The sequence below is a fragment of the Erinaceus europaeus genome, chromosome 12 (genome assembly GCF_950295315.1).
Source record: "Erinaceus europaeus chromosome 12, mEriEur2.1, whole genome shotgun sequence".
Classification (NCBI taxonomy): Eukaryota; Metazoa; Chordata; class Mammalia; order Eulipotyphla; family Erinaceidae; genus Erinaceus; species Erinaceus europaeus.
Genome location: NC_080173.1, coordinates 37,722,306 through 37,738,168, shown reverse-complemented (window position 1 = coordinate 37,738,168; position 15,863 = coordinate 37,722,306). Strand labels below are relative to the sequence as shown.

The 15,863-nt window shown below is 40.6% G+C and overlaps 1 protein-coding gene and 1 long non-coding RNA gene across 22 annotated transcripts in view; one reads left to right on the top strand and one right to left on the bottom strand.

The window, feature by feature from the left end:
- The window catches only part of CACNA1D (calcium voltage-gated channel subunit alpha1 D), a 375,944-nt gene that overhangs the window by 38,640 nt on the left and 321,441 nt on the right, over nt 1-15,863 (top strand). The gene's annotated exons all lie outside the window — the stretch shown is intronic.
- On the bottom strand, nt 7,128-7,557 carry LOC132541714 (uncharacterized). Its single transcript, XR_009552811.1, has 2 exons — nt 7,497-7,557; nt 7,128-7,218 (listed from the first exon to the last, which is right to left on the bottom strand). It is a non-coding gene; the product is annotated as an uncharacterized LOC132541714 (long non-coding RNA).

The following is a 15,863-nucleotide window of genomic DNA, read 5'->3' as shown; positions in this document are numbered from 1 at the left end:
GCAACTGCTTGACCTTAATGAATGCTTGTATAGCAATATGGGGGAATGATATAGATGTTGAAGACTTTTGAGAAAGATCCTAGTGCCCATCTTGACTTAGTAATTGAGCCTTAATTATTCATCATGGTGACCCTCTCAGAGCTGTGGGAATGAAGGGAGGGAAGTGGGGTGCTATGAGTGAACCCAGTGTTTCACAGACCGTGAAAGGTAGCTATTGTTATCTCTTAATTCTTCAGCTGAGTGGTGCATACGGCCAGATGATCTTTTTGGAAAGTGGTTTTGCTGTCACTGTGGTATAAATCTGAAGCTCTTCCTTCCACAGCCCCACTCTGAGTCTGTGTCATTTCTTCACTGAGGCAGAGGTGTAAGTCAGCTCTGAAACATGGTGGCCTTTAGGGCACAGCACATGGGCATTCTCTGGTTCCTCTGTATTCATTCTCTCATTTGGTCTTCAGACAGATTTTGATGAAACCAAGGAGGAACCACAGTTACCATCTGCTCTGATAATGAAATTTATTTATGACTTAGAGAAGGGCACTGTGGGGCATATCTTAGCACCAGAAAGGAGTCTTCTCAGATACCCTGCATCCCTTGTAGTGTTGTGCTACTCATGTGGGCTCGCCTTCCTGATAGAATTCATTGGACTCGTTAGTCATCTACCCTCATTTCAGATGGGCTTGACTGAAGAGCCATATTGTATTATTCTTCATCATTCACCTTGGGCTCCTTTAGTGAAATATAATGCTGTCCTTTTACTTCTCCATTTGTTCTTTGTACACATCTCCTGTCATTAAAGCAGATTAGCTCAAGTGTATCATATCAAATAATGTGAGACATGTTATTATTATTGTATTATTTCACTACAAGGGTTATTGATTTGCACCTGCACAATTCCACTCCTGGTGATCTTGACCTTTCCTCCCCTCTCCTCCCCTTTCCTCCCCTCTCCTCCCTTCTCCTCCTCCTCTCATCCCCTCCCCTTCTCCTCTTATCCCCTCCCCTCCTCTTCCCTCCCCTTCCCTTCCTAGCATAGCAGCTCATGGAGCTTCTTCCATATAGGTGCTTCCATGTGATGGCAGGGGCTTCAAACCTGGTTCTTCTCATGTGGCAAAGTATGCATTCAACTGAGTAAAATGTCTTCCCTCCCCCTATTACAAGTTATTTTTATTGGTAAAATATTTCCCAGGGAAGTCTGATTCCTATAAAATACAGACTGTGTGTGTGTGCAAATGAGTGCACATGTGTGTGAGAGAGAGAGAGAGAGAGAGAGAGTGAGAAACACCAAAGCACCACTCCACTATATATATTTTTCTTTTTTTATTGTATTAGTGACATAATATTGATTTACACAATTGTAAGATAATAGGGGTGTAATTCTACACCATTCCCACCACCAGAGTTCTGTATCCCCCATTCCCTCCATTGAAAGCTATAGTACTTCTCCCAAGGTTGCAGATATGGGTTAACTATTATTTATGTAACTGATCTGTCTATATTTATATATATTTGCCCATTTTTAATGGTCCTGCCTTTTTTTTCTTTCCAAGTCACACCAAATGTCCTTCCTTTTTTCCTTCTCTCTCCTGGTGCTGATGGAATTGAAGTTCAGAGCCCTCAGGACCTCTCCCCCTATCATTTCTTCCCGACTGGGAGTATGAACCAAAAAAATTCTGGAGGGTTCAGAAGGCAGGAGATCTAGACATGGGCATTGGCAAGTCAATCCATACCCCAGTTTCTATCTTTCCCTAGTGGGGTAGGGCTCTGGGGAGGTAAGGTTGCAGGACATATTGGTGAGGTCGTCTGCTCAGGGAAGTCAGGATGGAATCTTGATAGCATCTGCAACTTGGTGGCTGAAAAAGTGGTAAGATATAAAGCAGGACAAATGATTAGTGAACAGGAACCAAAAAGTAGGAGTAGAGCAGATGAGAACAGGGAACTTAGGGAGGAAAGAAGCTAGAAAGTCCCTTTTGGCCAAACTTCTACGGGCCCAGGACTATTGCAGTTTTTTGCTTGTGTTTGATAGCTAACATGGAGTTGGACAGAAATACTGTCTGAGAAGATGGTGTCAAAGTTGAGAAAAGGGCTAGAAAATTAGATTAGGGCAGAGAATAGTGCCCAAACTTATAGAAAATCTATTAATAAAATTAACTGTTTATCCCATCAACCTGACCCAGGGCATACATATATGTATTTGTGATTTAATATTGGTTTACAAAATTACAAGATAATAGGGGTTCAATTTTACACTGTTCCCACCACTAGAGTCCTGTGTCCCCATTCCTTCTATTAGAAACTGCAGTGGTTCTCTCAAGGTCACAGATATGGGCTAATAATCATATTTAGCACAGGAGTCTGTGTCACCTCTGAGCTACTGTCAATCTGAGCTTGCAGTTTATGATCACAGCTGGGCTACTCCATCATTTTACATGGCACCTGGATCCAGTCCATGGGTTCACATGTGTGATCATTCATTCTACAAGTGAGCCAACTCCCAGGTGCTAAATGCCTGTTAGCACTCACCTCATTTTTTTCTCACAACTCCTCTGAAGGTATTATGCACCAGTAGTATGTAAACTACAAAGTGACAATTATGACGGCATTAATTATTTCAGAAAAATTATATGACTAACAGTCAATAAATAGACTGTTAGAACATTATCAGTATTATATAGATCCTTTAGATAGGCCTCAATTTCAGGATGTCTGAAAATGTAGTCCAGATAAGGCACATGCATTATTCCTAGTATCATTTATGTCCATTTTTATGTTTGTGAACACAATGATCACAAGATCATCCCAGGTAGATTGATGATTTCGTCATGTGCTTCTATGATGTGTAACCTGATTATTGGACACATATTATTTCAGGATTGGGCACTCTGTGTAGACACATTAGGCTTTGACCAGACTTCTATTCTACAGCCTACAGGTTCCTTTGTGAAAACACCTTCTGCAGTAGAATCCATCAGAATTGCAGGCCAGAACACAGATTTCTAACACTTGACAAATGGTCACCTGAGGAAGGACTTGCACGGAGTGTACATCTTTACGTGATGGGGGAATTCTGCCCTTCCCCATGCCCACACTTCCTACACAGGCACTAGCTGGAGAGTTCTGGCTGCCTGTGTGTAGTATGTAGTACGTATAGCATCATATCAGGGAGAGAGCATCACACTCAGGGAGAGTGATAGGGTTATTGGATGTACTTGCTGGTTTTCTGTAGCAACTATTTATTACTGATTTGGGCTAGGTCTTTCATATTTAATGTAAATGGCTCTGAAAAAACCTTGTGGAAAGAGACCTTTCTTTTCCCTTTTCTTTAAAGTTGTTCTCTTATGAATCTCCTCTCTCCTCATTGTACTTGTCATTTTCCTTAAAAATATTGGGTGGGGGTGTCGGGCAGTAACACAGCGGGTTAAGTACACATGGTGCGAAGCACAAGGACCAGTATAAGGATCCCAGTTCCAGTTCTTGGATCCCCACCTGTTTCACCTTTCTTTCCTCCTCTCTATCTCCCCCTCTTCCCTCGATTTCTCTGTCCTGTCTAACAACAACAGCAATAACAATAACAACAACAACAAAGAAAAAAAAATGACCTCATGGTCCGGGAGGTAGTACAGTGGATAAAACATTGGACACTCAAGCATGAGGTTCTGAGTTCAATCCCTGGAAGCACATGTACCAGAGTGATGTCTGGTTCTTTCTCTCTCCTCCTATCTTTCTTATGAATAAATAAATTCTTTTTTTTTTTTTTGCAGTTTATATCTTGATTTTTTTTTACTTTCTTTTTTTAATTTATTTTTTATTTGAGAAAGGATAAATTAACAAAACCATAGAGTAGGAGGGGTACAACTCCACATAATTCCCACCACCCAATCTCCATATTGCATCCCCTCCCCTGATAGCTTTCCCATTCTCTATCCCTCTGGGAGCATGGACCCAGGGTCATTGTGGGTTGCAGAAGGTGGAAGGTCTGGCTTCTCTAATTGCTTGCCCACTGAACATGGACGTTGACTGGTCGATCCATACTTCCAGTCTGCCTCTCTCTTTCCCTAGTAGGGTGTGTCTCTGGGGAAGCAGAGCTCCAGGACACATTGGTGGGGTCTTCAGTCTAGGGAAGCCTGGCCGGCATCCTGCTGGCATCTGGAACCTGGTGGCTGAAAAGAGAGTTAACATACAAAGCCAAACAAATTGTTGAGCAATCATGGACGCAAAGGTTGGAATAGTGGAGAGGAAGTGTTAGGGGGGTACTCGGTGCAAACCCTAGTGTACTTCTGCTTTCAGGTATATATTTTGCAGTAGTTTATGGATACGTGTGAACATATGCTCTCTCTCACAGAAACTGGTGTATATCTAGGTTTTGGGACTTTGTTAGAAAGTGAACCCCCTGGGATGGAATTTGAGAATACTATGAAAGGAAAGGTCTCACCTGAGTAATGAAGCTGAAGGGTTGTCATTCCACACCTGAAGTCTCTGGACACAGTCTGAGCTGAAGCATGTTGAGGTGGCATGAGGTTCTGAGTTCAGTCCCTGGCAGCACATGTACCAGAGTGATGTCTGGTTCTTTCTCTCTCCTACTATCTTTCTTAAGAATAAATAAATTCTATATATAAAAAAGAAAAAAGTAGGGAGTTGGGTGGTAGCACAGCAGGTTAAGCGCACATGGCACAAAGCACAAGGACCGGTGTAAGGATCCTGGTTTGAGCCTCCGGCTCCCCACCTGCAGGGGTGTCGCTTCACCCTCTCTCTGTCTTCCCCTCCTCTCTCTGTTTCTCTTTGTCCTATCTAACAATGATGACATCAATAACAACAACAACTACAACAACAATAAAAAACAATAAGGGCAACAAAAGGGAAAATAAATAAATATAAAAAAAAATTTAAAAAATGACTTCCAGGAGCAGAGGATTTGTGGTGTGGCCACTGAGCCCCAGCAATGAACCTGGAGACAAAAATAAATAAATATACAAATAAATAAATAAATAAATAAATAAATTGGGTGGTAGTGGTCAGGTGGTGTTGCATCTGGTTGTTGAGTGCGCACATTACTATGCATATGGACCCCAATTCAAGCCCCCACTCCCACCTTCAGGGTAGATTCTTCTCTCTCTTTATCCCCACCTTTCCTCTAAATTTCTCTCTGTCCTATCAAATAAAATAGAAGAAAAAAAATAAAGAAAAGATGATTGTTAGGAATGGTGGTGGATTCATACTACACTGAGCCCCAGCAATAACCCTGGTGGGAAATTTTTTTTTTTTTTACTCAGGATAAATATTTTTTTATTTCTTTATTGGGGGACTAATGGTTTACAGTCAACAGTAAAATATAATAGTTTGTACATGTATAACATTTCCACATACCAACACAACCCCCACTAGGTCCTCCTCTGCCATCATGTTCCAGGACCTGAAGCCCCCTGCCCCCCAGAGTCTTTTACTTTGGTGCAGGATACCAACAGAATAAATCTTGGAGAACCATTTCTGTGTTTTCAACTATAGTCTTTCAATTTGGAGAAGCTTGAATTTTTAGCTATACTTACAAGTATTTTTCTTTTCTTTATTGTTGAATAGAGAGGGAAATTGAGAGAAGGGGAACTGGAAGTGGGTGGCGCGCGGGGGGCGGGGAGACATGCAACATAGCACTGCTTTACCGCTTATGAAACTTCCCACCCTGTAGGTGAGGGCTGGAGGCTTGAACTTGGATCCTTGCATACTGTAATGTGTGTTCTACTGGGTGCAGCATCACCTAGATCCTGCAAATATTTTTTAGTACCTTAAATATAAAATATAACCCATATAATAATTTGTTTTCTTTTCAGAAATTTTAAATTATTCCAAAAATGTTCTAAAATATGCACATCCATGACATATTAAACTATGTTAACATCTGTAAGGGAAGACATGTATAATTGAAGAGTATAATTGAAGAGAAATTTCATTTTTATTGCTTTCCATTTAGTGGCCAATTTTTTATTTTTTTATTTGATAGTTAATACTCTCTAAGTAATCTTAGGTCCTAAGAAACATCATAAAGATACCCTCTGCTCTAGAAGCTTTATTGCTTTAGTTCCATTTCAAAATAATTTTTTTTTGGTATGAGTCAACATGAGAAAGAGGATCAAAATTAATTACATATTTCCCCAATGATAATCCAGTTTTTCCAGCAGTGTATGTTGAATGTGCTTTCTTGTCCCCACTGACATGCTTTGGTAGCTTTGTTGACAGTCAGGGGGATTATAAAGCTATTTAGTTTTGGACTTTCTCTTTTCTGCTGTTGATTTGTCTACCTTTTTGTCATTGCTGTACTGTTTTGATTCCTGAAGGTGTGTGTGTGTAAGTGATACAAATCTTAAAATGGTGTAAGTCTCCAATGTTTATCCTCTTCCTAAGAACTAGTTATTATGTTTTTCTTTCTTTTCTTTTCTTTTTTTTTTGCCTCCAGGGTTATCATTGGGGCTTGCTTGGTTGGTACCTGCACTATGAATCCTTTGCTCTTGGAGGCCATTTTTTTCCCATTTTTGTTGCCCTTGTTATTATTGTTATTGATGTTGTTGTTGGATAGGACAGAGAAAAATTGAGAGAGGAGTGGAAGACCAAGATGAGGAGAGAAAGAGATACCTGCAGACCCGCTTTGCCACTTGTGAAGTGACCCCCCTGTAGGAGGGGAGCCAGGGGCTCTAACTGGGATCCTTAGGCCAGTCTTTGTACTTAGCACCATGTTTGCTTAACTTGCTCTGCCCCCCTTTTTTGTATTTCTCCATAAATTTTAGAATCTACTTGACAGTTTCTATAAGGAAGCCTTATGGGATATTGATCAAGATGACATTGACTTTGTAGATCCCTACTGGGAGAGGGACAGTTCAATAATACTGAATATATTACTGATTATAGTGTATCTCTCCATTTATTTAGATACTTTCTAATTTCAGTAGTTTTAAGAACTTAGATGTTATATATGTATTTTATTAGATTTGTCACTAATTTGTGGTTTTAAAAAATATTTATTTATTTATTTATTTATTTCAGTTTGTAGGACATTGAGAGAGGGAGGAGAGAAAGAGAGAGATGGTGGGAGAAGGAGAGAAAGAATGGCATCTACAGCTTTGCTTTACTGCTTGCAAAACTCCCCTTCTGCAGGTGGGGACCCAGGGTTTGAACCTAGGTTCTTGTTCATTGTAACGTGCACATTCTACTGAGTGCATCATCACCTAGTCTCTTCTAATTTTTTTTAAGTTTTCTTTTTTTTAAAAAATATTTATTTATTCCCTTTTGTTGCCCTTGCTGTTTTAATGTTGTAGTCATTATTGATGTCGTTGTTGTTGGATAGGACAGAGAGAAATGGAGAGAGGAGGGGAAGACAGAGAGGAGGAGAGAAAGATAGACACCTGCAGACCTGCTTCACTGCCTGTGAAGCGACTCCCCTGCAGGTGGGGAGCCTGGGGCTTGAACCGGGATCCTTACACCGGTCCTTGCGCTTTGCGCCACTTGCGCTTAACTAATTTTTTTTTAATGGCACTTGTGAATGAAATTAAATAAACTTCCAGTTTATTGCTCTGGTTTAGAAACATATTTCTTAAATATATATGTTGACTTTGTCCCTGTCACATCTCAAGATCATTAGTTCCAATAGTTAATCTGAAGGTTCTTTAGGGATTTTTATGATTGCAGTCATTCTATGAATAAAGAAAGATGTTTCATGCTTTCTTGTATATTGTATACATGTATTTTTATTGCCTTATTGCATTGGCTAGAGTTTCTAGTATGGTGTTGAAGAGAAGTAATGAAAATGGACATCCTTGTCTTATTCTTGAAATATTAAGTTTTTCATCATTGAATACAATGTTAATTTTAAGTTTTGCATGAATGTCCTCTACTAGTTAGTAAAGTGTCTCTCTATTTCAAGTTTACTCAGAGTTTTTATTATAAAAGGGTACTGAACATTGTCAAATGCTTTTTCTTCATGCATTGAGATTATCATATAGTTTTTCTCCTTTTACTATTGTGGTAAATTCCATATAATTTTGAATATCAAACCAAATGCTATTTCTAGGATGGATTTCACTGGGGTTAAATATATTCTTTTTCTTTTATATATTGCTAAATATGATGTACAAGTGTTTTTTTTTTTTTCCTCCTCCAGGGTTATTGCTGGGCTCGGTGCCTGCACCATGAATCCACCGCTCCTGGAGGCCATTTTTTCCCCCCGTTTGTTGCCCTTGTTGTAGCTTCGTTGTGGCTATTATTATTGCCCTTGTTGACGCAATTCGTTGTTGGATAAGACAGAGAGAAATGGAGAGAGGAGGGGAAGACAGAGAAGGGGAGAGAAAGATAGACACCTGCAGACCTGCTTCACCGCCTGTGAAGCGACTCCCCTGCAGGTGGGGAGCGGGGGCTCGAACCGAGATCCTTACGCCGGTCCCTGCGCTTTGCGCCACATGCGCTTAACCCACTGTGCCACCGCCTGACCCCCCGATGTACAAGTGTTTTAAAGACTTTTTATGTGTATTCATGAGGAATATTGGAATACACTTTTTATGTGTATTCATGGAGAATATTTCTTCTTGTTTTTGGAAACATAATTGTCTGGTTTTGGTATCAGTTCTGCTGGCTCACCTATTAAAGAGTAACCTGATGCTTGCTATTCTCCCATGACTAGCTGCAGAGTTCCAGTGTACTCACCTTTATATTCATAAAGTGATGACTGTTGGGAACAGGGGTAGAATTTTAGTGATCAGTTAGGAATCTCCATTTTTGAACTTGTGGAACATCAGTGATAAAGTACAATTTGTTGTGTATAAAGTTATATACCCAAAGTGCTAGGGGATGTTTTATCTTTAGTGGGATGTCCAACTCATATCTTCCTTTAAACCAAAATTGCATTTATATTGGATTATCAGAAAAGTCTGTTCTCTCTCCCCTCTACTGTTTTCTGGAGTTCATCTATTTTGTTACCCTGTTCTGATACTGTTTTAGCTTGTTCAGCTAGTTGTGTTCTTAGCTCAGCTATTTCAGCTTTCAGCTCTCTAATAAGCTTGAGATAATTAGTGTTTTCTTCCAGAGTCTCATTTGTTGTTTCTGCATTTCTGATGAAAATTCTTTCAAACTCTTTACTCACTCTTGTGATTATTACCTTAACTAATGTTTGGATGTTGACCTCATTATTTTGTGCTTCAAATCCAAAATTGAAGGGGGCTTTTAGCTGGACTCTTGTCCTAGTTCATTTCTCCAATATTTCTTCTTGTTGGTTTAACAGTTTTATATAGTGTGTTATGAGGTCGCTCTTTCAGTACATTTCAAATTACTGATCACTCTTGCCTAGACTGGCTTGTGTCTAAGTAAAGTAGTTAAAGGGTTCACAGTTGTGGAAATTGACAGTTGTTTCAATATTATTTTAATCCCTGAGTTGGAGTACAGTGGCTTTAAAAGCCTCTTTTGTGGGAGTCAGGCAGTAGCGCAGCAGGTTAAGCGCATGTGGCACAAAGTGTAAGGACCGGCAAGGATACCGGTTCGAGCCCCCGGCTCTTCACCTGCAGGGGAGTCACTTCATAAGTGGTGAAGCAGGTCTGCAAGTGTCTGTTATTCTCTCTCCCTCTCTGTCTTCCCCTCCTCTTTCCATTTCTTTCTGTCCTATCCAACAACAATGACATCAATAATAACTATAACAATAAAACAACAAGGACAACAAAAGGGAATAAATAAATAAATATAAAAAAGCCTGTGAAAAAAGCCTCTTTTGTTCTTTTTCTTCCCTGTAGGCTATGGGAGCCTGAGGGCATTTTACCTGTAAGTAGGCTTCTTAGCTTAATCACTCACTCCTGACCAAGAGATAAAGCAGGGTGGCAGAGAGATAATACAGTGGTTATGCAAAGAGACTCTCACACCCCAAGAATCCAAAGCTCCAGGCTCAATTTAGCTTCTCTTCCAAACCAGGCAGCACTGGGCCCTGCAATTTTCTAAACAAGTCCCGTTTATATATAGTCTGTAGGTTCTGAGACAACTATTCACTATGTTCTCATCAGGAGAACAATATGGAAAGGCTCCCACCGCACAGCCCCACTGCTTGGCTACGAAGGTGTAGATCTTCTCCTGAGTTTCCTGGTCAGTTCTCTGTCTCTTGGTGTCAGCACAGGGCCTCCCCCCTGTTGCTCCAGCCTCTGAGGGCAGTAGCAGTGGAGACTCACAGTCGCATTTGGTGAGTCTTAGGGGAATCTTCTCCCTTCATCAGTCTTTTTGTTGGTAAAACAGACTGGAGGTGGTGCCTCAACCGGTAAACTGCCGGACTGTTACCAGCCACTTAATCTCTCCCTAGGCATCTCTGTCTACGAGCCACACATATTTGCACTCAGTGGTGATTTGGTGGGTTCCTGAAGTGGTTCTAGTCCTGCCTTGTTTTGGTCCCAGATGATCTCCAGATTGTCAGAAAAGTCATGGTGTATTTTGGTACAGAAAAACATAGAAAAAATATGTCATGACTTTTCTGACAACCAAATATTTTACTAGTAGAATTTTTTAATTATCTTTATTTTATTTATTTATCTTTATTGGATCAAGATAGCCAAAAATTGAGAGGGAAGGGATTGATGGAGAAGAAGCGAGACAGAGAGACACCTGCAGCACTACTTTACCACTTGCAAAACTTTCCCCCTGCAGGTGGGAACTGGGGGCTTGAACCCAGATCCTTGCACATTGTAACATGTGCGCTCAACCCAGTGTGCCACCACCCAGCCTCTTTTAGTAGAACATTTGTTATCACTGAGAAGAGAAATTATCTTATTGTCATTCTTTGACAGCTTTTATGGAGTACTCAGTTAAGGTTTTATTTTGTGTTGCTATTTGATTATTTTTTTTCCACCCTCTTTTCTGGTTTTATTTCTCCCAAAAATATTTACAAGTTAGTTAATATTTTCATCTACTGCATTGTTTTACATAAAGTTGGCCTCAGATAAATACTTCCTTCCTCTGTATTGGCGACATTGTATTCCTTCCCAACTGATTCAGTCGGCTTTTGGAAGATTTAATAAAGGAATACATATCAAGCCTAACTGAGAGCAGTGGTTCACCATCAAATAAAGTTGGGAGAAAACAAACCATCAATTTCAGCAAAGTAGAAATCCTATGTTAAATTAGCAGTGGGAGAGAGGGAATGGGGAGCCACCATCTCTGTTCCCATAGTGATTGTGCACCCAGGAAAAGTGCTGGGAGAAAGAAATTTGTTAGGGGAGACTTCTGGGCTTGTGTTGTGATGCTTTCGGAAGCTTGCCAATATCTTCGTCTCTTTCTGGAGAATGATGTGTTTAGATACACATCCTACACAATGTGTTCAGCAGTACTTACTGTGCTTCTTGTTAGTCCCTGGAAACCAGAAGATGGCACCTCTGGGGGAGTTATGCTCCCACATGAGTTAGAAGACTCGGCTCCCCTATTCCTCTACACATCCAGGTGCTGGGAAATTGTGCAGATGCAGTCACATCTGCCATGTTGTGCCCTCAGAGCATTGCCCCAATTCCCCACTATAGTTGGAGCGCTTTGTTTACTCCTCCCCCTTCCCATCCCCGCCAGAGCTATTATCCTATCCTGGAATGCTTTGTTTACTCCTCCCCCTTCCCATCCCCTTGTTCTCTGTCCATCCATATCCCACTTACTCTTGAAGACGTATTAAAAGTCTGGTCTTAGGGGCTGGGTGGTGGCATACCTGGTTGAGTGCATGTTACGATGCTTAAGGACCCGGGTGTAAGCCCCCCTTACCCCCAGTAGAATTTGACCTGCAGGGGGAAAGCTTCACAAGTGGTGAAGCAGTGGTGCAGGTGTGTCTCTCTGTCTTTCCCTCTCACTATTTCCCCATTCCTCTTAAATTTTGGCTGTCTCTATTCAATAAATAAAGATAATAAAATTTATTTTTGAAAAGTTCAGTCTCTTTCAGGAAGACTTCCCCAGATGCTCAAGCTACTTTTTCTTCCTTTAGGATGTAGTTTTTGCATTAATATAGCATTTTGAATTAGTTGAGAAGACATGGTTGATATATGTATAATCTTAAATCTGATTTTAAAATGTGACAGAGAGGGAACTGTGTTAAGTGCGATGAGCCAAAAGGAGAAGGATGAATACTGGATCATCTCACTTATAGGTGGAATTTGGGACAGATAAGAGAAACACGAAATAAAACTCTACTGGTATTGAAGTATTGCACCATAGAAAAGGACTCTGAAGAGTGAGGGGTTTGATGGTGATCCTAGTGCATGATAGTGAAAAAAGAACTAAGTTGGGGGTGGGAGTGTTTTGCAGACAACTGCTGTGAGGAGATGAGAAATTGTATTTGTGTATCAACAACTATGTTGTAATCTATGTTTTTCTTTTTTTTAAAATTACTTTATTTATTCCCTTTTGTTGCCCTTGTTTTATTGTTGTAGTCATTGTTGTTGGAAAGGACAGAGAGAAATGGAGAGAGGAGGGGAAGACAGAGAAGGGGAGATAAAGACACCTGCAGACCTGCTTCACCGCCTATGAAGCGACTCCCCTGCAGGTGGGGAGTCGGGGGCTCGAACTGGGATCCTTATGCCGGTCCTTATGCTTTGCACCACGTGCGCTTAACCTGCTGTGCTACAGCCTGACTCCCTATCTTGTAATCTATTAACCTCCTTCCATAAAATGATAAAAAAAGATATGTTAAGTCCAAGATCACTATGTTGTATACCTGAAGCTAATGTAATGTTATATGTCAATTTTATTTCCCTAGAAATATTTTTTTTTTGCTTTTTATATAGCCATTATATTATCTTCCCAGCACAGAAATAATTTTTTAAAACCTGGAAAAAAAGTGACAGAATGGAAGTATTTATTTATTTATTTTACCATGAAGGCTGTCACTGGGTCTTGTTGCCTGCACAGTGATTCTACCTATTCTGGTAGCCATTTTTCTCCCCTTTCTTTTATTTGATCAAGTTTGAGTGACAGAGATATAGACAGGGACAGAGAAGGAAAAAAGGGGGGGGGGATTATGGGAATAGGAGGAGACATCTGAAACATTGCTCTACCATTCCTGAAGTCTTTCACCCTGTAACAAGGACTCAGGGCCTTGAACCCATGTCCTTACATATGGCATATAGTTTATCAGATGAGCCACCACTTGGTTCCTTACTTATATGTTTTAAAAGAGAGATATATTAATTTATTAACTGTAAAAATGTTGAGGAGTTAGACAAATGCCAGAAGCTGTTGTTAATTATCATTGTAAATGAGCTAGTCCCTCAGTCTAAAACACTGCCTGGACTCCCAGTTATTAAAGCTCATCTTCTGTTCTCCTTTGGTTTACTTGCTGTTTTTCACTCTTGTTTTCTCTTGTCCTTTTGTACTTGTGTCATGGCCCCTCATTCATTTATTCAGTAAACACTCCTAAGTAGCTTCTGGCTAGTTAAAAGTGACTCTCCTCCATGTCCTCTTTATTACTACCTCTGTTGGTCTCTGACAAACAAGGACTTTGTCACTCTTCTTCCCCCACCCCACCCCACCCCACCCCCTCTCCCCAGCTATGGGACTCTGTGTCTTGTCCTCTTCTTCTTAGTTGATGCTCTTGGGAGGGAAGCACAGAACCTCCTCTGTCCAGAATCTCTCTGTATTTTTAGTTGCTATTGTGTGGTCTTTTCTAGTTATGTGACGACAAATGTTAAAGAATGTTTCTGTATCACTCAATGAAAAAAAAATGAAGTGGTTGCAACAACCTGAAAGTTTAGGTAATGGTAGATTTTAGAGTGACGATTTAGTCTAAAGGAGATGCAGATAGATAATCCCAGGAGGTGAGTGTCATCAGGCTCAGGACTGTTGCAAAATTGTGCTTCAGTGAATTTGCCTAGTTGTAAGCATGGCATTTGCAAACTAGCCCCATAAGACTCATTCATATGATATCTGGAAAGTAGCTACCGTCACAGGAAGTCAGTGATGTCTTACCCTGGTCCTGTGTAGAGACCAGGGGATAAAGAAGGTGAGGTGGATAGAGGATACTTCTCAAGGTGTGAGAGTCAAGCCAAAATAATCATGCTTGATTTTGAGCACTGTCCCAGATGCTCCCAGTCACACCAGAAAGCTGGGAGTAAACTGAGGCACTCAGAGGCTGTATTAAGATGAGAGGTTAAAAAAAAAAAAAAAGATGAGAGGATAAAATCTGGAGAGAAGTATCAAGTGGGCATTTCAGGACGGGGAGGAGAATTATGAGATGAGTGAAAATAGGAAAATGTAAGCACTTTATTTTTGTGGGGTGCAGTAGAATTTGACCATATCCTGGTTTTTAAGATGAGTGGCATTGGGGGCTGGGTAGTAGTGTGCCAAGTAAAGCACACCTGTTACAATGTGCTAGAACCTGGGTTGATGCCCCCAGGCCCCATCTCTGGGGACAGGGGTAGGGGATTGTGTGTGCTTCATGAGTAGTGAAGCAATGCTGTAGATACCTCCTTTTCTCTCTCAGTTTATATCCCCCTTCTCTCTTAATTTCTTTGACTCTAACCAATAAATATTTTTTAAAGTTTTTTTTTTTTAACAAGTACATGGCACTGGCTATAGCTTGAGATCCTACTACTGCCAAGTTGATTTATGCATGTATATTGTCTTTGTTTCTCCTAAACACTTTATTTATTTGGGTACAGAGGATTGAACCCAGGGTTTCACACAGTCTGTGTTCTTCCACTGGGCTACTTCCTTGGCTTTCAAGTTTGTTGGCTTTTATGTATCTATTTTCTTAAATGTGGAACCAGGGAACTAAGAGCCTCACATATGAATAATAGTGCTGAGTGGACTTTAAAAAACACTATATTTTCAGAAGAGGAGGAAGATGAGATACCATAGCGCTGCTCCACCATCCATGGAGCAGCCCTGGTGCTGTTCTTGGTGCACCCATGTGGTGCTGAGGCTTGAACCCAGGGTTGCTCAGGTGTGATCAAGTATAACATCTACCAGGTGAACTATCCTCTTAATTGGATTTTATTTCCTTAAGCTCAATGAGGAAGACAACTTTTTATTTTAGGTGGCTCTAGGACCTTATGCACACATATTTCCATAGACCCCAGTCTGACTTTCTCATTCTTTTTTATTTTAGAAAAAGAAACAAAGAATGAGTGAGAGAGACACCACAGCAATGCTCTGTGGAGCTTCCTTTGGTGCTTCAGTGCTCTCCTCCGTGAGCTGCTAGTATAGCTGTTTTCCATCATCTTCTCTTTTACATTTTCTCTTGAAAGAAGCTTAGACTTGAACTTACTGCCTGAACATAGTTGCTGGGTTGGCAGAGGTTTTAGATAGGCTCATCTGTTATGTGTGATTGTTTTCCACATTTTCCCCCTGTGACATTTTTAAAAAATTTGTAGATAAATCTCTTTTTATTAATGTTAAGTAATAGTTGTCTAATTTATCAATTTTCACAGGTAGATTTTTTTTTTCTCTTCTCCAGCTCCTGATGGAACTGGAGTTCAGAGCCCTCTGGTCATTTTCCCCTAACATGTACCCCTCTGGGAGTATGGACCAAAATTCTTTTTTGGGGTGCAGAAGGTGGAAGGTCTGGCTTCTGTAATTGCTTCTCTGCTGGACATGGGCATTGGCAGGCTAATACATACGCTCAGCCTGTTTCTATCTTTCCCTAGTTTTTTTTTTATTTAATTTTATTTTTGCTACCAAGGTTATTGCTTGGGGACTCAGTGCCTGCATTAAGACTCCACAGCTCCTGATGACCACTTTTTCTTTTTATTTCATAAAGGTTGAAAGAGAGGAGGAGACAGAGAGGGGAGGTAGACACCTGCAGCATTGCTTCTCCCCTCCTGAAGCTTCTCTCCCCGCCCCCCGCAGGTGAGGAGGAGGAACTTGAGCCCTTGTCCTTGATAATAGTG